Source organism: Panthera leo, chromosome F2 (genome assembly GCF_018350215.1).
Source record: "Panthera leo isolate Ple1 chromosome F2, P.leo_Ple1_pat1.1, whole genome shotgun sequence".
In the NCBI taxonomy this organism is placed as follows: domain Eukaryota; kingdom Metazoa; phylum Chordata; class Mammalia; order Carnivora; family Felidae; genus Panthera; species Panthera leo.
In genome coordinates, this window is record NC_056695.1 from 53,282,984 (window position 1) to 53,307,604 (window position 24,621).

Genomic DNA, 24,621 nt, shown 5'->3' on the forward strand with positions numbered 1-24,621 from the left:
AGGGAGGGCAGAGCTGAGCTAATGAGTAACTATATTTGCTTCTTTTTTAATGTGTGCTGTATGACAGATTCTAGGAGAGGGAGGTAAGATAAAGACACAGGCGATGTATAATAGGTAATATAGAAGTTTCAGTTCTTTTGCTGATGTAGTTTCAGGTATAGTTAGTATCTATAATGAGCCAAATATAAAAAGGTTAGGTGGATTTTGTGAATCTGTGGTGGTAAAAGATAAAGATGAATAGACACCTCTTGCAAGGTTTGGATTTGCATATTGATTCACACCCACCTTGAATACCATATATCTTATATATTTTTTATCTTATGTCTATACTTTTGTTTCTTTTGACCTAAGAATTGTATAGAAAAGGTTTTCATTTCATAGTTTACACAGTATGTAAGAGCTTAGCGTATATAATTTGGTGATAATATCAGCCTCTAGTAAAATATAGTCATCATATTACTTAAGCACACTTGTAACAAATAAAATTCAACTTTAATGCTTTCCCATCTTAAAAGGATTACATTACATCTTGCTAAAATTAAAAAAAAAAATTAGGGGCACCTGGGTGGCTCAGTTTGTTAAGCGGCTGACATCGGCTCAGGTCATGATCTCGTGGTCCGTGAGTTCGAGCCCTGCATCCGGCTCTGTGCTGACGGCTCAGAGCCTGGAGCCTGTTTCCGATTCTGTGTCTCCCTCTCTCTCTGCCCCTCCCCCGTTCATGCTCTGTCTCTCTCTGTCTCAAAAATAAATAAATGTTTAAAAAAAAATTAAAAAAAATTATATGTTAATGTAACAGTTCAGAGTGACTTTTTTATGTTAATGTAACAGTCAGTCTGAACTGGTTGTTTTCAGAATGATCCCTTCACAGAAGTAATCACTGATTTAACATAAACAGCCCAAAGAAATGGAAGACACATTTAATACACCTCATAAAAGACAAGCCACATTTTGCAGTGCTTTAGGAGGTAGACAAGTGATGTTTAGATGTTAATCAGTATGGAGCATATTAAAATCAGAAAACTGTCTTGTGTAAGAAGGAATTAAAACACTGTGTTTTAAAGAGAATAAACTGGAAAAAAATACTGAGTCAAAAGGATATATGCACCCCAATGTTTATAGTAGCATTATCAACAATAGCTAAATTATGGTAAGAGCCCAAATGTCCACTGACTGATGAATGGATAAAAAACACGTGGTGTATATAACACCATATTAGCTATATTAAAGCCATATTAGCCATAATAAAGAATGAAATCTTGCCATTTGCAACAATGAGGATGGAGCTAGAGTGTATTATACTAGGTGAAATAGGTCAGTCAAAGACAAATATAGGATTTCACTCACATTTGGAATTTAAGAAACAAAAAAGGTGAACATGGGGGAAGAAAGAGAGAGGCAAGCCATAAAACAGACTCTTAACTATAGAGAACAAACTGAGGGTTAACTGGAGGGGAGGCAGGTAGGGAGATGGGTTAAATGGGTGATAGGGATTAAGGAGGGCACTTGTGATGACCATTGGGTGTTGAATGTAAGTAATGAATCACTAAATTCTAAATCTGAAACTAATATTACACTGTAAACTAACTGGAATTTAATAAGAATTTTTTTAAGTTTATTTATTTATTTTGAGAAAGAGAGAGAGAGAAAGAGAGAATTCTAAGTGTTTCTCAAAACACCTTATTCAGAACATATTTGGTTGCAAGGAACAGAAGCTAGCTGAAAAAAAGGGTGGTAGGGGAGCCTGGGTGGCTTAGTCAGTTAAGCATCCTAACTATTGAATTTGGCTCAGGTCATGATCTCACAGTTTCTGAGATTGAACCCCACATGGGGCTCTGTGCTCACAGTACGGAGCCTGCTTGGGATTCTCAATCTCTCTCTCTCTCTCTCTCTCTCTCTCTCTCTCTCTCTCAATAAATAAATAAACTTTAAAAAAGTGGTAAATTATAAGGACAGATTTTATAGTATGCAAAAAAACACAAAAGTATGCAAACAAGTCTCTGAATGGATGAAATCATTGCGTACCGAAGCAGCAAGAGATTTTGGATCATGATTATAGAGCTACACTATTTTTGGGACTCAAAAGAGATTGTTTCCCAATCTCTTTGATTTTAGAACCTGTATTTTCTGAAATCAAAATATATTTACATATTCTCCACCTTGATCAGTCACAACCATCTTTAAAAGCACATCACACACATGCACATATACTTACACACACACACTTACACACACACTAACCAAACACAAGCTAAATACAAACTCAGTTCTAAAACTGTCAAGAAAAAGTAGAACTAACACTATTTGGTATAATTTCAGAGAAAGAGTAATTTTGGGCAGCAATATTTTTTAAAGTCTCAGATTAGAAAGCATTATGTCAAAATACAGGGTCAATCCAAGGTTCCTATGCAGGATTGTTAAATGTGATCTATTCTATAACCACTGATGCCATAACCACTAATCCCAGTCACCTTGACCCTTTGTATCATTAGTCACAGTGGGGACTGTTGTAGTGCGAATGGATCAATGCAAATCCACCCCTGTTACTGAAATACTATTTCAAATTGCATGCCCAATAGCGGGTAAGGGTTAACATCTTGATTTATAAGGAGTTAATTATAACCACCATTGAAAGCAAGATCAAGAGCTGGAACTAAAACAAGCTAAAAGACAATCTAAACATGTGGGAAGACTAGAGAGCCAAACAGCTAGATGGGAAATGCTAGTGTAAAGAGAAGAGGTAAAAAGGAAAGCCAGTGTACAGATAGGGGATAAAGGGAATAGGAAAGTAGAGATAGAAGAGAAATAAAATATTGTAGACATGCTGTACTTTGAAAAGTTGAGCTAACTTCATAGTATAAACTGTTACATTAAGGGTCTATTTAAGAAGCTAGTGATCTGGGAACAATTTTTGAGGATTCAATTCTCTTTACCTCACAACTGTAAAGGACTCTCTTTAAACAAGGGGAGCACATAGCTACACCGAATGACATAAAACTTGTTTTAAATGAGGGACTAATATTTTCAAGTTATGTATCTGGAACCCATGGTTTCTCAAGTGGTCTGTGGATAGAATTCAGGGGTTCTGTAAATTTGGATGGGAAAAATTATGTATTTTTATTAAGTTAACTAAAATTTAGCATTTCCTCCAATTATGAGGGTAAACAACAAACCACGGCAGTATTAGTGGTATCTATAACTATGTCATGAGTAGAAGTTATATATATCTTCATACCACACTGTAATCGTTATAGATATCCCAAACTACATTTATGTTTATTACTTCTTTGAAATTACATGTTATTAAACCTGCTCCTGGATATTGTTATCAAATGTGTCAATAAACAAAACACTTCTATTACTATATCACAAATTTGTTTTCTTTTAAATATTTTGATAATTGTATTCCAATATAATTAGTTTCCTATGTACTACTATGTATTTTACCTTAAACATATAAAAACATTATTGTGAGAAACACTTCACAGGCTTAACTAGACTGCAAGAGGGTCCATGGAAAATTTCAGGACTCCTGACTAAGGGGACTCAAAAATATCAGTGATATGGTAAATACTTTCATGCCAATTAAAAAGTATTTTTATTTTATAAGCAATACAGATGCTTTTTTAAAAGAAAGAGGAAAAAATAACAAATAATATGAAAGTATATAAGTAAAAATAAGAGGCTCCTAGATAAAGAGTACACTTATGATCGGGGGGGCTGTGTGGCTCAGTCGGTTGAGCATCTGACTTTGGCTCAGGTCAGAATCTTGTGGTTGGTGGGTTCAAGCTCTGCGTCAGGTTCTGGGCTGACAGCTCAGAGCCTGAAGCCTGCTTCTGATTCTGTGTCTCTCTCTGCTCACGCTCTCTGTCTCTCAAAATGAATAAATGTTAAAAAAAAAAAGAGAGAGAGAACACTTATGATGAGCCATGGAGTAATGTATAAAATTGTTGAATCACTATATTGTACACCTGAAACTAATATAACACCGTATGTTAACTTTACTGGAATAAAAAAAAAAAAAAAAAAAAGAGAGTCCCTGTTACCTCCATAGACTTCCACTACCCAGTTCACTCTTTAGTATGTATGCTTCCTGACACTTCCTATGTACATTAAAAATATCTTATTTATAGAGCCTTTTACAATGTATAAACAGAATCACAACATAAATGTTTTACAACATGGGTTTTAAATTTAAGATATATTGTGGCTATTTCTTTATATCATTACATATAAATTTACCTCATTATTTCTTTGTGTCAGAATATTTCATGACGTTGCTATCCCACAAATAATGTAATTGATCTTTAGTGGGTATTTAGATATTTTTAAACAAATTGCACTGAACATCTTATTCGCAGAGGTGATATGAAAATATTTAAAGATCCTTATGTCATAGGCACTGACCAACAAACATGGATCCCAACTTTAGCGCTGTAGTGAGATTTTAGTGGCCCCCTGCTGGACCAGGCATGAGTTATTTGTTGCTGTGCCACAAAGAAGCCCACTCCAGAGGATGAGGCAACTGAGGCATAGGGTGAGGAAATCATGGACCTCAGTGCAGCAACCATTTACAGAAGGGTTTCTGTGTTTTAACAACCAGCATAGCTATAATTTTGCCTACTGGCTGAATATAAACTCTATTTGTACATCTTTCAACATCTGTGTGAATATATCTGTTGCATTAATGGCTAAAATGCAATTGCTAGTTCAAGGGAAATCTATATGTATATTTAGATAAATAACATCAAATTGCCTTTTTAAAAAAGTGTACCTATTTATTCTTGTTCTAACAAAATTCATTCACCATATCATTTTTTAATTTTTGTCTAAATGTACATAGAAATCTTAATACTTAATACCAAATGTCATCTTTTTATTACTGGTTTATAGAAATTTGCATTGCTCTCTTTTATTTTGCATTTTAAAAAATTATGAGTGAGGTTAAGTGTCTTCCTAGGTTTATATGATTGGTGTTACTTTCTCTGAGGCCAGCCATGTTGGGTCCTTTGTCCATTCTGCTATTGACTTTTCATTTGTTTTTTATAGATCTTCAAATTAATAGTTTTTAAAATAGTATTGAAGACATTAGCCCTTTGTCTACCATATTTGTCATGCTCATTTTTTCCAGTTTGCAATTTTTTGTTTTACTGATGTTTTTAAATATTGAGAAAGCGTTTATTTCTATGTAGTCAAAATTGTCAGTCTTTTCCTTTTAAATTCTGGGTCTTGTATCACATTTTAAAAGCCTTTCCTATTCCAATTTTATTAAAAACAGTCATCTGAGTCTTTTTAAAACTACTTTTATGGTTTTAGTTTAAAAATTTTTTGATCCATCTGGAATTTATTTTAGTATAATGAGTGAGGTAGGAATCTAGCTTAATTATTTTCCAAATGGCTAGCCAGTTATACCAACACAATTTATTGACTAATCAGTCTTTCTATACTAAATTCTCAAACTTACTTGCATCCATTTTTAGATATTCTTATCTGCTCCATTGATCTTTTTATCCCTATTCTAGTATCACACTGTTTTAATCACTTTACGTTTTAATATTTAGCAGGGCTGTCTCACTTTGTTACTTTTTGCTTTCAGATTTTTTTTTCAATAATCTGATGCATCCAATCAGGTGCCACAAAAAACTCTGAATTATTTTTTCACATTTCAAAAACCCAGTTTTCTAATTGGGCTCAGAGTGAATTCATATATTAATTTAGACATTTATATCATTACAATAGAGTCTTTCTATAAAAGAAAATGTTATCCCATCTATTGACATCTTCAGTAGAATTTTAATTTTTGCATTGTTCCTTAAAAAAATTTATCTTTAGATTTTTGAATGTTGATTACTATTGTAAATTGGATATTTTACTTCTGTATAATTTTGAAATGTTATTTAATGTATATAGGAAAGTTAATGATTTCTTTGCTTTTTTAGCTAGTATGCTTACCGAATCCTAGTTGTTTCCTATTATTTTATTTTAATTTTAAAATTAAAATCTCTTTTTATTGGGTCTTCTAGATAGACTGCCATACCACGTGGAAATACAAAATTTGTATTTTTTATTTAATTTTTTTGTGTAATTTCATTTTCAAAAATAGGAAAATCATCAAGGTAATAGGAAAAAGAAAGGGGATTTTCTCCAGGGGCAAAACCATGTAAAGATTTTGGGATAAAATAAGATGCTAAGAATAACTCTTCTCATTCAGTGAAGCTACTTCTATATACAGTCATCACTATATGAATCATTCTTGGTCATATTTTCAAGCTCCACATACACCTCCTGCCCTATAATTGCTCTAATAATTTTTAAATAAAAACACTGATAGCTGTGGACAGCTATAAATCACCAAAATGGAAGGCATTTGCACCATCCTTTCAAATGCACTTGTTTAGCTTCACTTTGCCAATAACTTAAACCATATGGAAAGGGCAAATCCTCCTGCACAAACACATTCTACAAGTGGCATGCACAATAAATGATAGCATTTGACAAGTTTTTACCAGTTTATTTCTTTTCAGAGACAGAAAAGCCAGTTGTTACAATTGGTGTAAAGTGAAAAAACATGTACCTTAACCAATCCAGAGATTTTTTTTTTTTTTTGGCCTGTGTTAAATCATATTTATACAACAGCAGCTCTGCTGGACAGCTTGCCATATATCCATTCCTATTCCCTTTGCTTCTGTTCCAGAAGCTGAAGGGGAAGTGACATAGTAATGCTTATTAAATACCATTTGGTTATGACATTGATAATTTTTAGGAGCTGAAAGTTGAAGACAGTGATGGACTTCCAGAGGTTCTGACTTACTTGAAGATCAACTTGAGAAACTGAAAGCTGAGCTTCACTGCACCTAAAAAGTCCCACTTGGGCTTCTCAGCTGAGATGCTACAGGGAAGCTATAGAACAAGCCATGAATAGGAGTTATTTACAGAAATTGATTACTTAAACTACTGCACTTCCTTGCCACCTCTTCTCTAATAGTGACAGGAGTGGAAGTAAAGGAAGCTAAGGACACCCACATTTGAACAACGAACACTTTTTCTGTATGAGATAAAAGGTAGCCTCTCTGGTGCATTTGTGCATATCATGGCCCTTTTCCTGTATACTAGCGCTTGGGCCCGGATCATGCGCAGAGAGAGATGAGAAGCTGAAAGTAATGTGTGTCAGAGGTTAACTGAGGACAAGTTGTGATTGCTTGAAGATTAGGGAGTCCTTCAGTTAGTTAATTCTACTGTCTTTTCAGGTGAGCACATGTAGTTGTTACCTACACTCATTGTGATACTAGATTTACCCACCTTGAGGGAAGAATTAAGTTGATGATTTGGTTATACATTATATTTTATTTTAATTTCTATTGAAGATTTAGTCCTTCCTTTTAAGGTTGCTGTTCTAAATAACTTACAAAAATTTTTAAATGACTAAATCTGGTGAAACTGTAAATGATCAAGATCTAGATTTAGGGGATCATGTAGCCAACTACAAATTGGAAGTTTTTCATAAGAACTAGGAGCATAGGAGAAAAGAGAGAGAGGTGAGAAAGGACAAAGTTACAGCCTGCATTTTGAGTGTTGAGACGGTAAAGATAAGGTAAGATAAGCAATGGTGTAGTCTGAGATGGTCTGCATAGGCGATCATGTATGCTGTGGCTGTTAGGTTACATATCAGTGGCAATTTCTAAAAAATTGGAAACAGAGCCCTCAAAACAGCAAATTTCAATCTGTTCCGTGGACCAAGCAGCCATAACCCTAGGTACTCTGTCCTTCTATCTCCAAATAGCTACTTAGACATTTATGCCATTATAAAACTAGGAACAATTTTATTATCATAAAGTAGAGCTGTATTATAGGCATAAGGGTTTCTGAATCTCAAAGATAATGGTGTATAGAATTTATATTAAAATTGTATATTTAGGAGGATGGATATTATCTTAGTTACCCAATTTCAAGTCAAATTATTTTGAAATTTGCTTGAAGATCAGGAAAAGCATGCACCACAATTTTAAGAAAGAGTTCTAGAAAAATTCTTAAGGAAGAATTTAACCTTGAGAAACCCCATTCACTAAACTAAATTCACTGGGATTTGAATAAGGGAAGAAAAATCAGACAGAAAGAGTCTTTCGTCATATGTGTTTTTTAGATCTTCTTAGTAACTATTTTTTGTATGTGGGGTCTATTTTCTCTCTAGGAGCAAATTATTTTTTTAAAGCTTATTTATTTATCTTTCAGAGAGAGAGAGAAAGAGAAAAAGAGAGACAGAGACAGAGACAGAGAGACAGAGAGAGAGGGAGACACAGAATCCAAAGCAGGCTCCAGGCTCTGAGCTGTCAGCACAGGGCCCTAAGAGGGGCTTGAACTCGTGAGCTGTGAGATCATGACCTGAACCCAAGTTGGATGCTTAACCAACTCAGCTACCCACGTGTCCCTAGGAGCAAAATATTGAAGTAGAAATAAAATGCCCCTATACTTTTGTAGACAAGTTAAAAATTCTATGCTAGTTATGTTGATGGAAAACTCTGTTCATCCTTTAGTAAATTAATCAGGGCTCTTTCAGCAGTAAGAAACAGAATCCTAAACCAAATAATTTTAGGGGAACAAATTATAACTACATGTAACTACACTGATGTATGTAACTACAAAGAATACAAACGTAAGTCATGAAATGAAGGAAGAACTGAACTGGAGATGCAACTCACTGCCACCAGGACTCTGTTCATGTCTCCACTTGCATATGCTTGATTTTTTAAAGTTTATTTATTTATTAATTTAGAGAGGGAGAGAGAGAGAGAGAGAGAGAGAGCACCTGTGAGTGGAGGGGAGGGGTAGAGACAGAGGGAGAGAGAGAATCCCAAGCAAGCTCTTCACTAATACACAGGGATTGAACTCATGAAACATGAGATCATGACCTGAGAGCCAAAATCAAGAGTCAGACACTCAACCAACTGAGGCACCCAGGCACCCCGAATTTATTTTGTTTTAAATCTCTCACAACCAAAGTGTCCATTGTCTCATCTGTTTTGTACCAAAGCAAATGGTCCATAAGAACTAGAGAAGATGGGTCAATGATTAAGTTGTTCTTTCTTTCCTCCCATTCACTAAGTGTATAAGCTTCTGCAGTATAAAAAGTTTAGGTGTTAAACACCAATCTTCTAAGTCTGGAGAGTCACAGAAATTATTCAATCTGATGACTTGTGTAGATTGCAGTACCATGGGGAGCAGACAGAGCGTCTATCAAATATCCCAATTTTCATGAGGTTTATATGAAGAATTGAGCAAAAATCTCTATCTTGGGTGGATCTAGACAGATGGGGAATCTCAAAGACCCACTGAAAACTTTGCTTTATGACTTTCAGGTAAAAAATGGATTAAATATACATGCATCAAGTTTCACCCCCCCCCCCCCAAAACACAAAACCCTACCAAAAAAATCAGAAAATTAATTTTTTAAAAGAAATGAACTCAAAAGGAACTCAAAAGGAAAGAGGAAAAATAGCACACAATTTTGGGATCTGGAAAGCAGATGGAAAGGTAGAACTGATATAGTGTACTTGAGAAAGTTAAATCCCAAGTCTGCAGCGGGAACAGCAAAGAATTAAGTTAGCTTATTACGAATCCTCTCAAATGTCAGGAGTGGTGACATGCAGTGCACTGTCTCTGCAGCTGACAGCCTGCCCCTATCTTATAGAAGACTGCAGGTTTACTGCTTGGACAGGATAACACATCAGGGCACTAGAATGGCACACACTGGACACTTGTTGAGTGAGGAAGTGAGCTTTCCTTACTGAAAGCAGGACACCGAGATGTCTAGTTCTTCTGCCTATTTGGCTCCCAGAACACTGGAAGCCAGGCCTTTGCCCTCTCCAGGAAGGAATTGGAAGAGTCTCTTCAGAAGACATCTAAATGCCTAAAGATTCTAAAACTGGGAACTAATCGACAAAATGTCCTAGCCAAATTATCCTCCTGTGATGCTCACATTCAATAATTATCCCTCATGCTCAGATCTTCCAATCTGTGCTTCAGTCCCCTATCCTTAAATATGAGCTGAAAATCAGGATTACTGAACACTTGAGAAGGGCTTTAACATGGAACATAAAAAGAAAAGAAAGGAAGGAAAAAACCAACACTTTGAAGGAAAAGGAGACTATGCAATAAGAAAACCTGACAAATGGGACACCTAGGTGGCTCAGTCGGTTAAGGGTCTGACTTCGGCTCATGGTCATGAATTCGAGCACTGCATTGGGCTCTGCACTGACAGTGTGGAGCCTGTTTCAGATTCTATGTCTCCCTCTCTCTCTACCTCTCCACCACACGTGCCCTGTATCTGTCTCTCTCAAAAATAAGTGAACATTAAAAAAAAAAGAAAACTTGACAAATAATGATGAATTTTTCAGAGGGTGAGAAGATAGTGCCAACAAGAGACAAGTGAGAGCTCTTAGAAATTAAAAACGTGAAAGCAGGGGGAAAAATAATAGATGGAAGAGATCGTTGAGAAAATTTACCAGAGAGTCTGGCAAAAAGACAAATAATTGGTGGATGGGGAAAAAAAGAATGAACATTAGATTAACTGTCCAGGAGATTAAAAACAATTATATGGCACTTACGATATACACACAGGCATTCCATCCACTGTATCATTGACTAATCATAAGCGCCTATGACATAGGTACTTTTATTATTTCTATTATCCTAGTGGAAAAACTAAGGCACACAAAAAATTAAGTCACACTGTTAATAATTAGAAAGTCTAGGATTCAATCCTAGGCAGTCTGACTTGAGAGCCTGGGGATTCCACCACTTAGCCTGTCCAAAGTTAAGAAAGGGAGAGTAAGAAAACCGAGAGGGGAAAAAAAAAATCCCTCTTGGAAAAAAAAAAACCAAACAAACTGATGAATCACTAGATTCCACTCCTGAAACCAATATTATACTGTATGTTAACTAACTTAGATGTATGTTTTTTTGAAGGTGCTTATAAAGGACCCAGCACAACAAAATGAAAAGACGCACACCAAGGCTAATCTCAGTGAAATTCAGAAAACTAGAGATAAAGGAAACATCCAGGAAGCTTCAGAGACAAAAGAACCTTTCACAAACAGAAGAGTGGGAATCAGAAAGGCTTTGGAATTCTGGATATAAACACTGTGAGATGGACAATGAAATAACGCCTATAAAATTCTGGGGGCAAAATGACTTTAAATGGAGAATCATATTATCATATAAACTATTAATATAGTGTGAGAATAGAAGAAAGACATTTTTAGACGTGCAAGTTCTATTTTTTTTTTTTAAGTTTATTTATTTTGAAAGACAGAGAGAGAGAGTGCAAGCAGGGGAGGGGCAGAGAGAGAGGGAGAGTGAGGGAATACCAAGTTAGCTAACAGCACAGAGCCTGATGAGGGGTCTCGAACCTAGGAACCATAAGATTATGAGCTGAGCTGAAAGCAAGAAAGTCAGATGCTTAACTGACTGAGCCACCCAGGTATGCAAGGTCTTAAAATTTTCTCTCCCATTTCCCTTTGTTAGGAAGTTGTTTGAGGAGAGCAAGATGAAAGTGAAGGAAGCAGGAGACTTGGGAAGAGAAGAAGTAACAGAAATCAACGCCTGGGGTACACATAAGCCAGATGACAGGAGGCCAGAAGGCTCCAGGAGTGGTTTTTCCGAGAAGACCAAATCAATAGAATATCTGAGGTATCTAAACTACTAAGTGGAGATTCATACAATTGGCAGGGAGTTTGAGGCTTGAATTTAGTTATGATAAATATATTACAAATCGAAATCAAGGAAAAAGGAAGAAATTATTAATTAATTCTAGGAGAAATGTAAGAATAGTAAAGGCAAAGTAACCATGGTCTTTTCGAAGGTACAACTTTGAGTAACATTGATGAAATTATACTAATGTGAATACTGAACAACCATCTGCGGTGGGAGGACAGACGTGGGGAGCAATGCTCTGTGATGGGATGTGAGAGGAAGGACAGCCACAGCCTCAGCCCCAGGAGGAGGTGATGCCAAAGACTGAAAGAAAAACGTAGCATCGCAACCATGCAGTTTTAGAGATATGGAAGTATTAACCAATATATTCTCTAAAACTACTGTTTTTCACAACAAAGTTGCTATGATCTTTGTAGAACAATTTAGCTCATTGAATTATGTGTATGAATTACAAGTAAAAAAAATCCTTCATTTTTGATTATTAGAATTTTCTTATGACTAAGATTACTTGGAGTGCAAATTAAAGTCCTCATGGGGAGCTAGGGGGGGCTCAGTCAGTTGAGTGTCTGACTTCGGCTCAGGTCATGATCTAACAGTTCATGGGTTAGAGTCCCGTGTAGGCTCTGTGCTAACAGCTGGGAGCCTGTAGCCTGGAGCCTGCTTCAGATTCTGTGTCTCTGTCTCTCTCTGCCCCTCCCCTGCCCCCAACGTGTGCTCTGTCTCTCTCTCTCAAAAATAAATAAACATTTAAAAAATTAAAAAAAAAAAATAAAGTTCTCTTGCATTGAGTTTAATGAAGAGCATTTACATGCAGTAATTCATAAGTAGAACATATAGTATTATTATATTTAAAATGTTTTTTTAATTTTGCATATGTTAAAATCCCATTAAATCATCTTTAAAATCCCTTTAGAATCATCTCTTGCTTAATATATTCTGTATCCTTATGAAGCTAAGCATTTTTCTCAATTTAAAATGAAGTTTTAGAGAAGGAGATTAATTTTTTAAATTGCCAAAGATCTCTTAGGGATTTGGGAAAGTAGTATGATCAGAACATAACATTCCCAATTCTGTCATCAAGCCACAAATTACTGTTGAATTTTCACAAATATTTGAAAAATAATAAACAAACACAAAAAGACAAATAATTTGAGAATGCCAAAAAGAGAAGCAACGATTTTGGCACAAAAATTGTGCATGTTTGACAAGTACTTATGAATTCCTGTCAGATGCAAAAGTAAAGAAGTCTATTTTCTCCAAAACTGTAGCAATTCACAGCAATTCAATAAAAACTATCATGAATAAGTATAAATAGCAGAATGAATGATAAGATCTGGTATATTCAGTGGATAAATATGGTCCAAGGCTAATTATAGTGTATCTATGAAATCAATGAAGGGTAGAGAAAGTTAAACACACACACACACACACACACACACACACACACACACACACACCCCACACACACCCTATTCTAATTATTTTCCATCAGTGAGACTGATTATTTCTGGTTTTGATTGGATAGGACCTCATATTACCCTTTTAGATCAGAATATTATTTAAATTTATTTTATATGAAATATTTCCTCTTTTTAAATTTTTATTTATTTGGGGGTGGGGAGCAGAGAGAAAGGGAGAAAGAATCCCAAGTAAGCTCTGCACTGTTAGCACAGAGCTCAACATGGGCCCAAACTTACAAATCACAAGATCATGACCTGAGCCAAAACTAAGCTGACGCTTAACCGACTGAGCCACCCAGGTGCCCCTGAAATTCTTCCTCTTGGGACGCCTGGGAGGCTCAGTCGGTTGAGCGTCCGACTTCAGCTCAGGTCATGATCTCACGGTTTTTGAGTTTGAGCCCCGCATGGGGCTCTGTGCTGACAACTCCAAGCCTGGAGCCTGCTTTGGATTCTGTGTCTCCCTCTCTCTCTGCCCCTCCCCCACTCATTCTCTGTCTCTCTCTCTCTGTCTCTCTCTCTCTGTGTCAAAAATAAATAAACATTAAAAATTTATATAAAAAAATAAATTATTTCTTTAAGAAAATATTAACATATTAAAAGAACAGAAACAGGTGAGTAGATACAGATTTGGCCTCAGGTTCCTCATCTGTAAAATTAGGACAATAATTGTATTTATCTCACAAAATGTTGTGAAAGTTAACTGAAATAATGCATGAAAGTAATTGGCATACTGCTTCAAGCCACTGAAAAGGTAAACTTTAATTTCAATGTTTCTGCTTAGTTCTCTATACTGTTCTGAAACTTAGAGGAATACCTTAATGAACATAATATTTTTTTTTAAATGATGACAGGGTCCTTAGGCATAGTCTGGAAGGAGAAAATTGAAAAGAGAAAAAGAAAAAAAACTTGTCTGTATAATGTACTAACAGGTGCTTTCAATTGGTTGGGGGTGGGGGTATGAACTAGAGGTTTGGGGGTCCTGGTCAGAGAGGAGAGGAGTGTACTAGTAGAGAAAAGACAAAGAAATACCCAAAGATGGGGAAACAGCACAGTTTAAAACAATCTCTTAATGATTAATTTCACTTTCCCTTTTCTATGTTGGACATATTCCTCCTCCTCAAATGTTTTGTTTAATAAAAAGTTGGCAACTTACCCAACAATCTTTTGGAAAATGAATAGGGGTTAAGCATACAGACAGAGAAAAGTCCCAGAGACAAGGCAGTGAATGGAGATTGAAACTGAGTGAGAGATAACTGGGCCCCTTGAGCCTCTCCCAAACCCCCTCCCTCCTGGGAAATTGTGGAGGGTCCTGAATTTCCTAGTGTCTACAGAATATGGAGTTGAGCAAATTTGTTTGATTACCCTAGAAAATTTGGGCTTCTCAAGATTAACATCAGCTTTTCTTTCTTTTAGCTAAAATACCCCAAAACACAAATAATGATGCCAGATGATAGCAAGCCACATTGGTTCCCTAAACAATGACACATAATGAGCAAATTATTATGACATAAGGGGAATGGATAAAAAAAATTAAAAATGTTTAATGTTTTATAATATTGTTTCATAAGTATTAGCTCAAGCAATTATCACAAAGACTCTTAGGCCATAGAACCCCTTTTTATTTTTAATGAGAAAAGTACACTCAGATATACTTATGAGGTTGCCCATAGGACCACGGTGAGTGCAGGCTTTCTACTACAGTACAAAAAAATCCGAACAAACCCTTAGAGGGGAAGTAAGAAGACAAAATTTGTCCTACTTCAAATTTGGCTATACCGCTTCTGATTGATAAATCAACTTGAAAATCGACGCTATGCTTAGTATTATTGTAGCTGCCATTTCAAGATATTAGTGAGTGTGGTTTTGGTAATCCAGGATAGTTTTAAAAATTTTACCAAAAATTAATGTGCATTCTAAGAGAGGTTACCCTCCAACATAAGTGAGCAATATTTTTACAAGACCCATTCCCTTTTGTCTTGGTTTCCCCTTGTTTTCCATGACACTTTAATGAAAGAAAGTGAATTATTTTAATAAGCCCAGTTCTATAAAGAGGAAATCTTTGGGGCGCCTAGGAGGTTCAGTTGGTTGATCGACCGACTTTGGCTCAGGTCATGATCCCGTGGTCCGTGAGTTTGAGCCCCACGTCAGGCTCTGTGCTGACAGCTCAGAGCCTGGAGCCTGCTTTGGATTCTGTGCCCCACCCTAGTCTCTGCCCCTCCCCCACTTGTGCTCTGTCTCGCTCTCTCAAAAGTAAATAAATGTTAAACTTTTTTTTTTAATTAAAAAAAAAAGAGGAAATCTTTAAGAGTGAATTAGAAGCCGGTCTGCAAACATATCATCTTATTATCAAAGTACTGATGGAGGTATGGGGTCTAAACATAAATGAGGTAGGAATGTCATACAATTTGAAAGCAAATACTCTAAGGAAGGCCAAAAGAAAGTGAACTTAGGAAATGAATCACTAAGGAGAAGAGGCACTATAATTTATATGTTCATGATAGAAATGTATTGCTTAATCCATTCAAAAGTCTACACATGAGTAAGTGCCCAATATGTGGCTCTGTATCATGTCTTTAAATTTTGACCCATCATAAGCACATAGGAAACCTGTCTGGGTACAAAATTTCTATTTCCCAGGTATGCAGTTTTTCCCCATTGGTGATGATTGCTATTTATATGCTTGGTGCCGAAAAAAGCAAATTTTTCCTTGCTTCCTGGTTTCTATTATAAGCAAAATGACAATCCATTGATTGAATACTGGTGGTGGTAATCATAATGTTTTGCTTGTTTTGTCAGCCTTCCGATTAAATTGTATTTGAGATAGTGCTTGCTTCGGCAGCACATATACTAAAATTGTATTTGAGATAATCTGTTATCATTTTGTTAAATTAACAGCATTTCTGCTTACATTTTGGAGTTGTGAAAGGTTCCCTGTACCTGTGCTTTACTAGGATTTAGTGCTATTGAATACAAGGCCCTGTTCTGCCAAAAAAAAAATCATGCCAAAAAAATATGAAACAATGGAGCCCGAGCCCTGTATAAACACAGCATGATATTAGCAACAATGCAGAACAAACAAAGATTGAAGTGAACAGCTACAGGAGAACCCATCACACTTCTTCCATTAGATTTCATAAGCTGAGAACATTCTTCTTCGACAGTTTCCTCTATAATCATTTCTCTGCCTGGGTTGGCATATAGCAGTTAAGCACCTAATTCTACCACCTATCAGTTGTACTGCTAACCTCTTTATACCTCACTGTCCTTATTGATAAATGAAGATAATGATAGTGTATATACCTCATAGGATTGTTATAAGGCATGAATGAGAACCTGAGTGGTAAAAATAGGGCTCAGTACATAGTGACTCAATCAACATGTTATTTATTATTTCTGGTTTTCATTTTAGCATAATTTTTTCATGTTGAATGTATTTGTTAAAATGCTTTTAGCTGAATGTTTTAGACCACTTTAGAGTCATCTAAACACACAGAAGTTTATTTTCTCACTTAACAAGACATCTGGATATAGGCAGTTCCTTCAGAGGCTCAACAATGCCAGGGTGTAAGCCAACGTTTCTGCAATTTTTTTTTGGCTTTTGTACCCTAACCCTTATCCATGATCACAAAATGGCTACAATATCACATGAGAGTATTCAGAACAGGTAAGAAGGGGACAGGCAGAAAAGCGACCTTCTTTTCTCACAGAGATTCTCCCCATGTCTCATTTTCTGGAACTGGGTCTCACACTCACCTGTAGGCCAATAAAGAATGAAACTCCTATGACTGATAGAGACCAATAAGAAATTATCCCCTGAAGCCTACTGTGGGGATGGGGAGGGTGGGGGATTGCTAACTCAAACAAAATTGTGGTTTCACTTGCAAGGCAGAAGAGTGAAAAGGCCTTAACAAGACACACAACAGGGTAACTGAATGTTTTGTTCCAAGGCTCCCCTGTGATAAAGCTTGACTAACCACACAGAATGAATCATTACTGGTCTGTTGGGCGTTATTTCAATAAATAGCAAAAGGAGGCCAGAACTCAATGTTTTTTTACTTTTAAACAATATAAAGAACTATACAACCATATAGGGAAATTTAGTTTGTATTCATAGGTTCTTCTCAGTGGTGGTTTGTTCATTTTCCCTGAATTATGTAGGTAAATGTTTTTATTCCTAACTATATTCTATAGGTTTATCCAGTCTTTCAACATATGTGCAAACCAACTTTTCATTTGTTTTATGTGTTTTTAAAAATAGATTGGATGGGGCATATGGGTGGCTCAGTCATTTAAACGTGCCTCTTGATTTCGGCTAAGTCATGATCTCAGGGTTCATGGGATCAAGCCCTAGGATGGGCTCTGGGTTCACAGCGTGGAGCCTGCTTGGGATTCTCTCTCCCTCTCCCTCTGCTCCTCTCTCAAAATAAATAAATAAGCATTTAAAAAAATACATAAAAATAGATTGGATATTAATCTTTCAGGCAACTGAGAGAAAAAAAAGTGATTTTCTTTCTAATTATGTAAAGATATCTTCCAATTCTTTCTTTTTGTATTTTCTCCTACAGCTGGTCACCACAAGAATTACTCAGCAGTGAATGTTAAATGGATGGACATGTAGGTGAAAATAGTATGTAAAACAAAAGAATGGGAAACCATCATCATTTGGAAACAATGCAATTAGTCTGTTTGAGGAGTTCTTTAAAAGATTCAAGGAATTTGATTACTTTTCATTGTGAATAGCCAAATACGAAAATTTCTATTCATAGAGTGAAAAATCATTTGTTAGTTTCATCCTTAGGTCTTATATTTATTTTATTTTTATTCTGTTTTGCACCAGGCAGGAATTCTACGTAAGTATCCTTCATTCTCTTTTATCTGCTATTCTTTTGGTGTAATGCATACCAGAAGTCTTCCAATTTGTTGTGAGCGTCCCTTTACACCAATTGTTTCTAAGGTATCACGGCAGCTGGCAGTGACACAAATATTCATGAGAACACCATGTGATCATTAGTTCATTTATCTCTTTTTGGCTGTTCCAACCCCATGTAGCTAATACTATTATCATAATGTTACTATATGAATCTGGTCCAAAGAATAAGAATGCTGAGGGGTGCCTGGGCAGCTTAGTTTGTTAAGCTTCCAACTTTGGCTCAGGTCCTGATCTCACAGCTCTTGATTTCGAGCCACGCATCAGGCTCTGTGCTGACAGCTCAGAAACTGGAGCCTGCTTTGGATTCTGTGTCTCCCTCTGTCTCTGTCTCTGTCTTTGTCTCTGTCTCTCTCCTCTCTCCCTCTGCCCCTCCCTTGCTCACATTCTGTGACTCTCTCAAGAATAAACATTAAATTTTTTTTAAAAAAGAATAAGAATGCTTTGAGAAAGAATTGAAAAATATTTGAGATATGTCAGTACAGAAATGGAACCAAGTTCCTTTAAAAGGGACCAATTTTCACCATTTATTCCCACAGAAGGTTTCACAAATGATTTCTAGTACCTAAGAATCTTTTTGTTGCAGGATTTTTTTACCTCAATACCCAGAGTTCAATGTCTTGCAACTCTGAAGAATGAAGAAGTGGACACAGAATGAGCAGCAAGCAAAAGTTTATTAGAGTACAAGATCAGAAAAGCAGACTAGTGTGAAAGCTCTTTTTACCGAGAGGGGGCATTCAAAAGTGAATGCCCCCAACAATAGGCAAGGGTCTTTGTTTTATAAGATTCTGGTCACCCTTCCCCATTCACTTCCCCTTCGTTTCTTCTCAGGTTCTACCCTTACTGGTTGGATAACTCTAGGTGCTGAGTTGTCCATTGTGTGGAGTCAGGCTGGGCATACCGTCCCTTGTATAACATAAATTTTCTGGTTTAGTTAGGTATTTTGATTGTCAAATTGCTGATGGGAACCTGAAGGGGATAGGTGGTGTCCGCTGATGAGAGAGCATAAAGCAAGCTGACAGGCTGCAACCCCTCCCTCCGCCCCCAGCCCCTCTCCCCTCCTCCCCCAGGTGGGATACGTGTGATATTCCTAGGCACTCCTGGCTGCCCAAGAACAAAGGAAAGGGGAAAAACAAATGATTAACTGACAGAGATCATAGTCCTGCGGACCTAAGTCTCCATCACCTCCCCATAGTGATGTGGGAAACAGGCAGAAGGAAATGACAGGTAGAACTAAAATTTCCTTATAACCTGCAGCCCATTGACAAATACTTGAGGCTGGCAGAATAAACCTTTTCTCCAGGAACTCCTTACTGTCTTAATGCTAATACTGTGCTAGAGGGAAAAACAACACTACCTTGACTATTGTCAAGGCCCCCAGTACCCTGTGAGTTTTTAGCATATGAAAATCTCACTGGAAACTTCTCCGGGACTTTACCTCCCCCCAACTCCATAGTACATAACCAGTCTCTTCTCATGGTCCCTGGGGCAGCTCTTCCTGCCCACAGGTCCTGTCCGCATCTTCAATAAAATCACCTTTTTGCACCAAGGACGTCTTCAAGAATTCTTTCTTGGTCGTCAGCTCCGGACCCCACCAACCCCACTGTCACCCCAAAAACCTCATCATCTGTCACATTCTTAAGATGGACTTTACACCCAAGGGGGTTTACTATAGTGGAACACTGCCAGCATTGTTCCAAAATATGTGTTTCTCCCACCTCAGGGACCTCAGGTCCTAAGCTTTCCCTCTCTGCTTATTTTACCCTACTTTTCCCTATCATATTTTCAGCACTTAATTTTTTTAAAATTTTTTAAATGTTTATTTATTTTTGAGAGAGAGAGACACAGAGTGTGAGCAGGGGAGGATGAGAGAGAGAGGGAGACACAGAATCTGAAGCAGGCTCCAGGCTCTGAGCTGTCAACACAGAGCCCGACGCGGAGCTCAAACTCACGAACTGTGAGATCATGACCTGAGCTGAAGTCGGACACTTAACCGAATGAGCCACTCAGGCGCCCCAGCACTTAATTTTTTTTTTAAGTTTAGTTATTTTGAGGGAGAGAGAGAGAGCATACACAAGTGTGGGAGGGGCAGAAAGAGAGAGGGAGAAAATCTGAAGCAGGCTCTTTACTGTCAGTATGGAGCCCCAACGTGGGGCTCAGACTCACGAACCACAAGATCATGGTTGGAGCTTAACCAACTGAGCTCCCCAGGAGCCCCTCAGCACTTTGTTTTAAAAGATTTTATTTTTTAAAGTGATCTCTACACCCAATGTGGGTCTTGAACCCACAACCCTGAGACCAAGAGTCACAAGCTCCACCAACCTAGGCAGCTGGGCACCCCTTGAGGAGGTTTTAATAACTGTAATTTCTGTCCAAAGAATAAACCAACCCAACTCTTGGATGAACTGGGTAACACATAAGAAGAAGCTATATAATTCCCTCACATGAAAACATGCTGATAAGAAAATGTACAGACTAGATATGTAGGCTTCTTTTTCAGAGATACTCAGTTCAAAACACTCTGCTAAAAATTAAACCAAAACCCACGGATAAATAACCTCCAATCCAAAGCTTGATTTCTGATGAGGAGAGAAGAGAAAAAACCATCATGGCCATCAGCCCTGAGAGGTGTGGTGACTGTGTTCAGAGACTGTGATCTGTGGTCTCCTAGCTTTTTAATTGGCCTCCAGGGGGTATGTAGAACGCTGTGTGTTTGTCACACTTATAAGAGATCTTGGCACAAACGATTTACAGCTGTTTGGAGCTTTAACATACAATAGAAAGGGCCTGCTGGGTCTGGCATTTGCTGACACAGCCTTGGAGTCCATGGAAAAGTCTGGCTTCTTTTTTGAGGTCCTCACAGTGAAGGATTTGCAGACCGTAAAGTACACAAGAAGCTAAGAATCCTCCTTAGCACAGCCAAAGCTCTTCTCTGCAGGGCTCCAGGGGGTCTGGTGAGTATGCTTTTTCTGCAGAGCCCTGGAACATTTTCACCCTCTTCACTTGAATAACATCATCCTCCACACTAAAACACTTTACAAGATTTTACCTACCTTTACCACACAGAGATTATGATAGAAGATTCCACAGCGGAGGTGGTGGCAGACTGGTAACTAGTGGGCTGAATCCAATGCACAGGCATTATGTATTATTTTTTTGGTTTGAATTCTCATAGTGTTTCATTATGCTTTGTTTAATTTGAATTAGTTGCCAACTTTTAAAAGTCAGAGCATCTCACACTTTAACAAAAGTCCAGATTACTGATTTCTCTGGAAAAGATCAGATCTGGCAACACAAAGTCTGAATTCTTGCATGTGGCAACAGATAACTAGGAATGGGCTGTACTTGCCCTCTTTGAGGGGATTTGTGTCTCAGGTGCCAGAGCCCCTCTGATAGGCCTCTTGCTGGCACCACGAGGCACGAGTGAATTAACAACCACTGTAAACAGAACATGTCTTTAAAACACATTTCAAACACACGGAAAAATAAGGAATAATGTTATACATAACATAACCACCTCTTAGCGTGCTTAAATAACATTTTTCTACTTTGCTTAAATTTTTTTTTTTTTAAGAAATAAAAATGTATAAATTTAAGCTCCCTGTGTATCTCAATCTTCTTTCTCCAACTATACAGATGACTGCTATTCTGACTTCGGTCTTTATCATTTTCATGCATATTCTTTTACTTTTGCTATATAGCTATTTCTGTTATTTTTTAAAAATTGTACTCTTCCGTACATTTTTAAAGTTTATATATATATAATATATACATTAATATATACATATATAATATATATATATTATATATACATATATAATATATATATATATATTCTTTTGTGCCTTGCCTATTCATTCAAATTTACATTGTTGAGATTTATCCAGGCTGAAACATGTAGGTCTAGTTACTTCATTTAAACAGATCCATAATCTGTTTAAATTTATGTTGTAATCTATTTTGTGGCTATATTTCAGTTTATCCATTTTTCTATTGCTGAAAATGTATGACATTTGCAGTTTTTCACTATTTAGAAAAACTTAGAATGCTTGGAACATTCTTATGCACACTTCTTTGTGCACATATACCAGAGTTTCTTTATGATATACCTAGCAAGGAATTGCTGGGCCTTAAGGTGTCCGTATCCTCAATTTTCTAAGATACTGACAAATTTCTCTCCAACATTATTTTATGTAATTTACCCCCTTATCAACAGCATATGATATTCCTCATATTCTTCTTCCTCACAAATACATGTCACTTTTTCAATTTTTTGCCAATTTAATGTGAGTAAATGGTATTTTATTATTATTTTACTTTGCATTTTCTTGTTTACTAGTGAGATCAAGCTTCTTCTCATAAATTTATTGGTCTTTCAAGTTACTCAAGATTTACTTGGTGGTTTTCTTTGTTCATTTTTTATTGTTGCTTTTTATTTTTCTCAGTGATTTGGAGGGATTCTTTGTATATCCTGGATACCAAATCTCTTGTTGATTATATGCATTGAAAATATCCCAGGCTTTGGCTCATCTTTCACTCTTGGTGCCTTTTATTTACAGTAAATTTCCATTTTGATATAGAAATTGTCAATACATTCTCAAGGTTTGTGCTTTTTTAGTCTTGCATAAGAAATCCTTATCAAAACCTAAGTCATAAAATATTCTTATGTACTTTCTTCTAAAAGTTTTCCTTTTCAGTTAAGTTTCCATCAACTTGAAATTAATTTTTGTGCATAAGAACCTAATCTTATTTTATTTTTCAATATGAATATCCATTTATGCCAGCATAATTTATTGAATAGACCATTTCACCCCCAAGTTTATAATGCCATGAATGAATATATAGAGTTTAGGGATTATCAGTTTTGTTCTGTTGATCTATTTGTCTGTTTCTATATCACTATTACAGCCTTAGTAATAATGTTACTTACTGTAACTTTAAAACAAATCTTGATTCTTTGTTTCTATGTCAGCATCACAGTCTTAGTTACTGTAACTTTCAAATAAATTTTTATTCTTGTAGGGAAATTCTCTCCTTTCTACTGCTCCTCCTTTAAAATTATCTTGATTATTCTTTACATTTGCTCTTCTACATATATTACCTTTTCAATTTTTTAAAATAAACAAACAAACAAACAAAACCCTGTTGGAGTTTGATCAGAATTGCAATGGATGTTCAAGATCTATTTGGGGAGAATGGAAATGTTTACAAAAGAGAGCCTTCTTATTCATGAACGTGGCACATTCTCCATTTGTATAGAAAATTGTCAATAAAGTTTTATAATTTTCTCAATAAAACTCTGCACATTCAAAAAATTTAGTTCCTAGATTCCTTATAAAATTTAATATATTCTAAACATATGTATTAAAATTATTATAACTTACTTCTACTGTTTTTTTGGTGGGCAATAGAATTCTCAACCAATTTTTATAATTGATCTTGAATCCAGCCACCTTGCTGTTTTGTTTTGTTTTCTTTTCATCAGATATACAGTTTGTATTCTATTAAACAATCATATCATCTTTGTATAATGAAAGTTTTATTCTTTTTCTATCCTTACGCTTTTGGATTTTTTTGTTGAATAGAATTAGGATTAGCTGGTATTTCACCACACATGCAAAAACGTGAAGTTTTACTTGAGCTAAAGCCTACTTCATTAAAATGAAGGAATAAGTAACCTTTTCTGGTATTTTCTAATAGCTCTCAGTTATTTCCGTTTAACTAATTAACTCAAGAGCCATTTGACACTCAGACTACTGCAATAGCATTCTAACAAATATTTTGCTACTTCTATGTGTGTGCTTATGTAAATAACTTTAAAATGTAAATAAAATCACATCACGCTCTTATCTAAAATGTTTCAATGACGTTTTCCTTCTAATGCTTAACTTTCAGTCTCAGTCCTTACCACTCTCCCTTATTTCATACCAAGGCTGGAGATTTTACCTCTATTGAGAATCTTCCCTGACCACTCTCTCTAAAATACAGTCCCAGGGCACCTGGTGACTCCATCAGTTAAGTGTCCCACTCTTGATTTTGGCTCAGGTCATGATCTCATGGTTTCATGAGTTCAAGCCCCACATCAGTCTCTGCTCTGGCAACACGGAGCCTGCTTGGAATTCTCTCTCCCTCTCTCTCTGCCCCTCCCTCACTCACACTGTCTCTGCCTCTCTCAAAATAAATAAACTTTAAAAAATAAAATAAAATAAAGTCCCTCCACTCTGTCCTGTGTTCCTGCCCCAGTTTCTCTTTAACACATCACCCTGCTTGTTTTCATTCTAGCACATACCACATTTTGAAATTATATTATTTGCTTACTTGTTTGTTGTCTGTTTCTTCCACTAGAATATAAGCCCCATGAAGGCAGTCTTGTTCATGCTAGTATTCCCTTTGACTGATGCTGGGCACATAGTTCATATTAATAAATGCTTTTTGAATGAATAAATTAAAAAAGTTTTTTCTCCTCTTATCCATAATTATCTCAAATGTACCCTCTGCATTTTCAGACTTCCTTGAGTATAAGGCAGA

The 24,621-nt window shown here is 36.4% G+C and overlaps 1 protein-coding gene across 1 annotated transcript in view; it reads right to left on the reverse strand.

The window, feature by feature from the left end:
• EIF3E (eukaryotic translation initiation factor 3 subunit E) overlaps positions 1–24,621 on the reverse strand; it is a 251,034-nt gene that overhangs the window by 183,470 nt on the left and 42,943 nt on the right. The window lies entirely within an intron of this gene.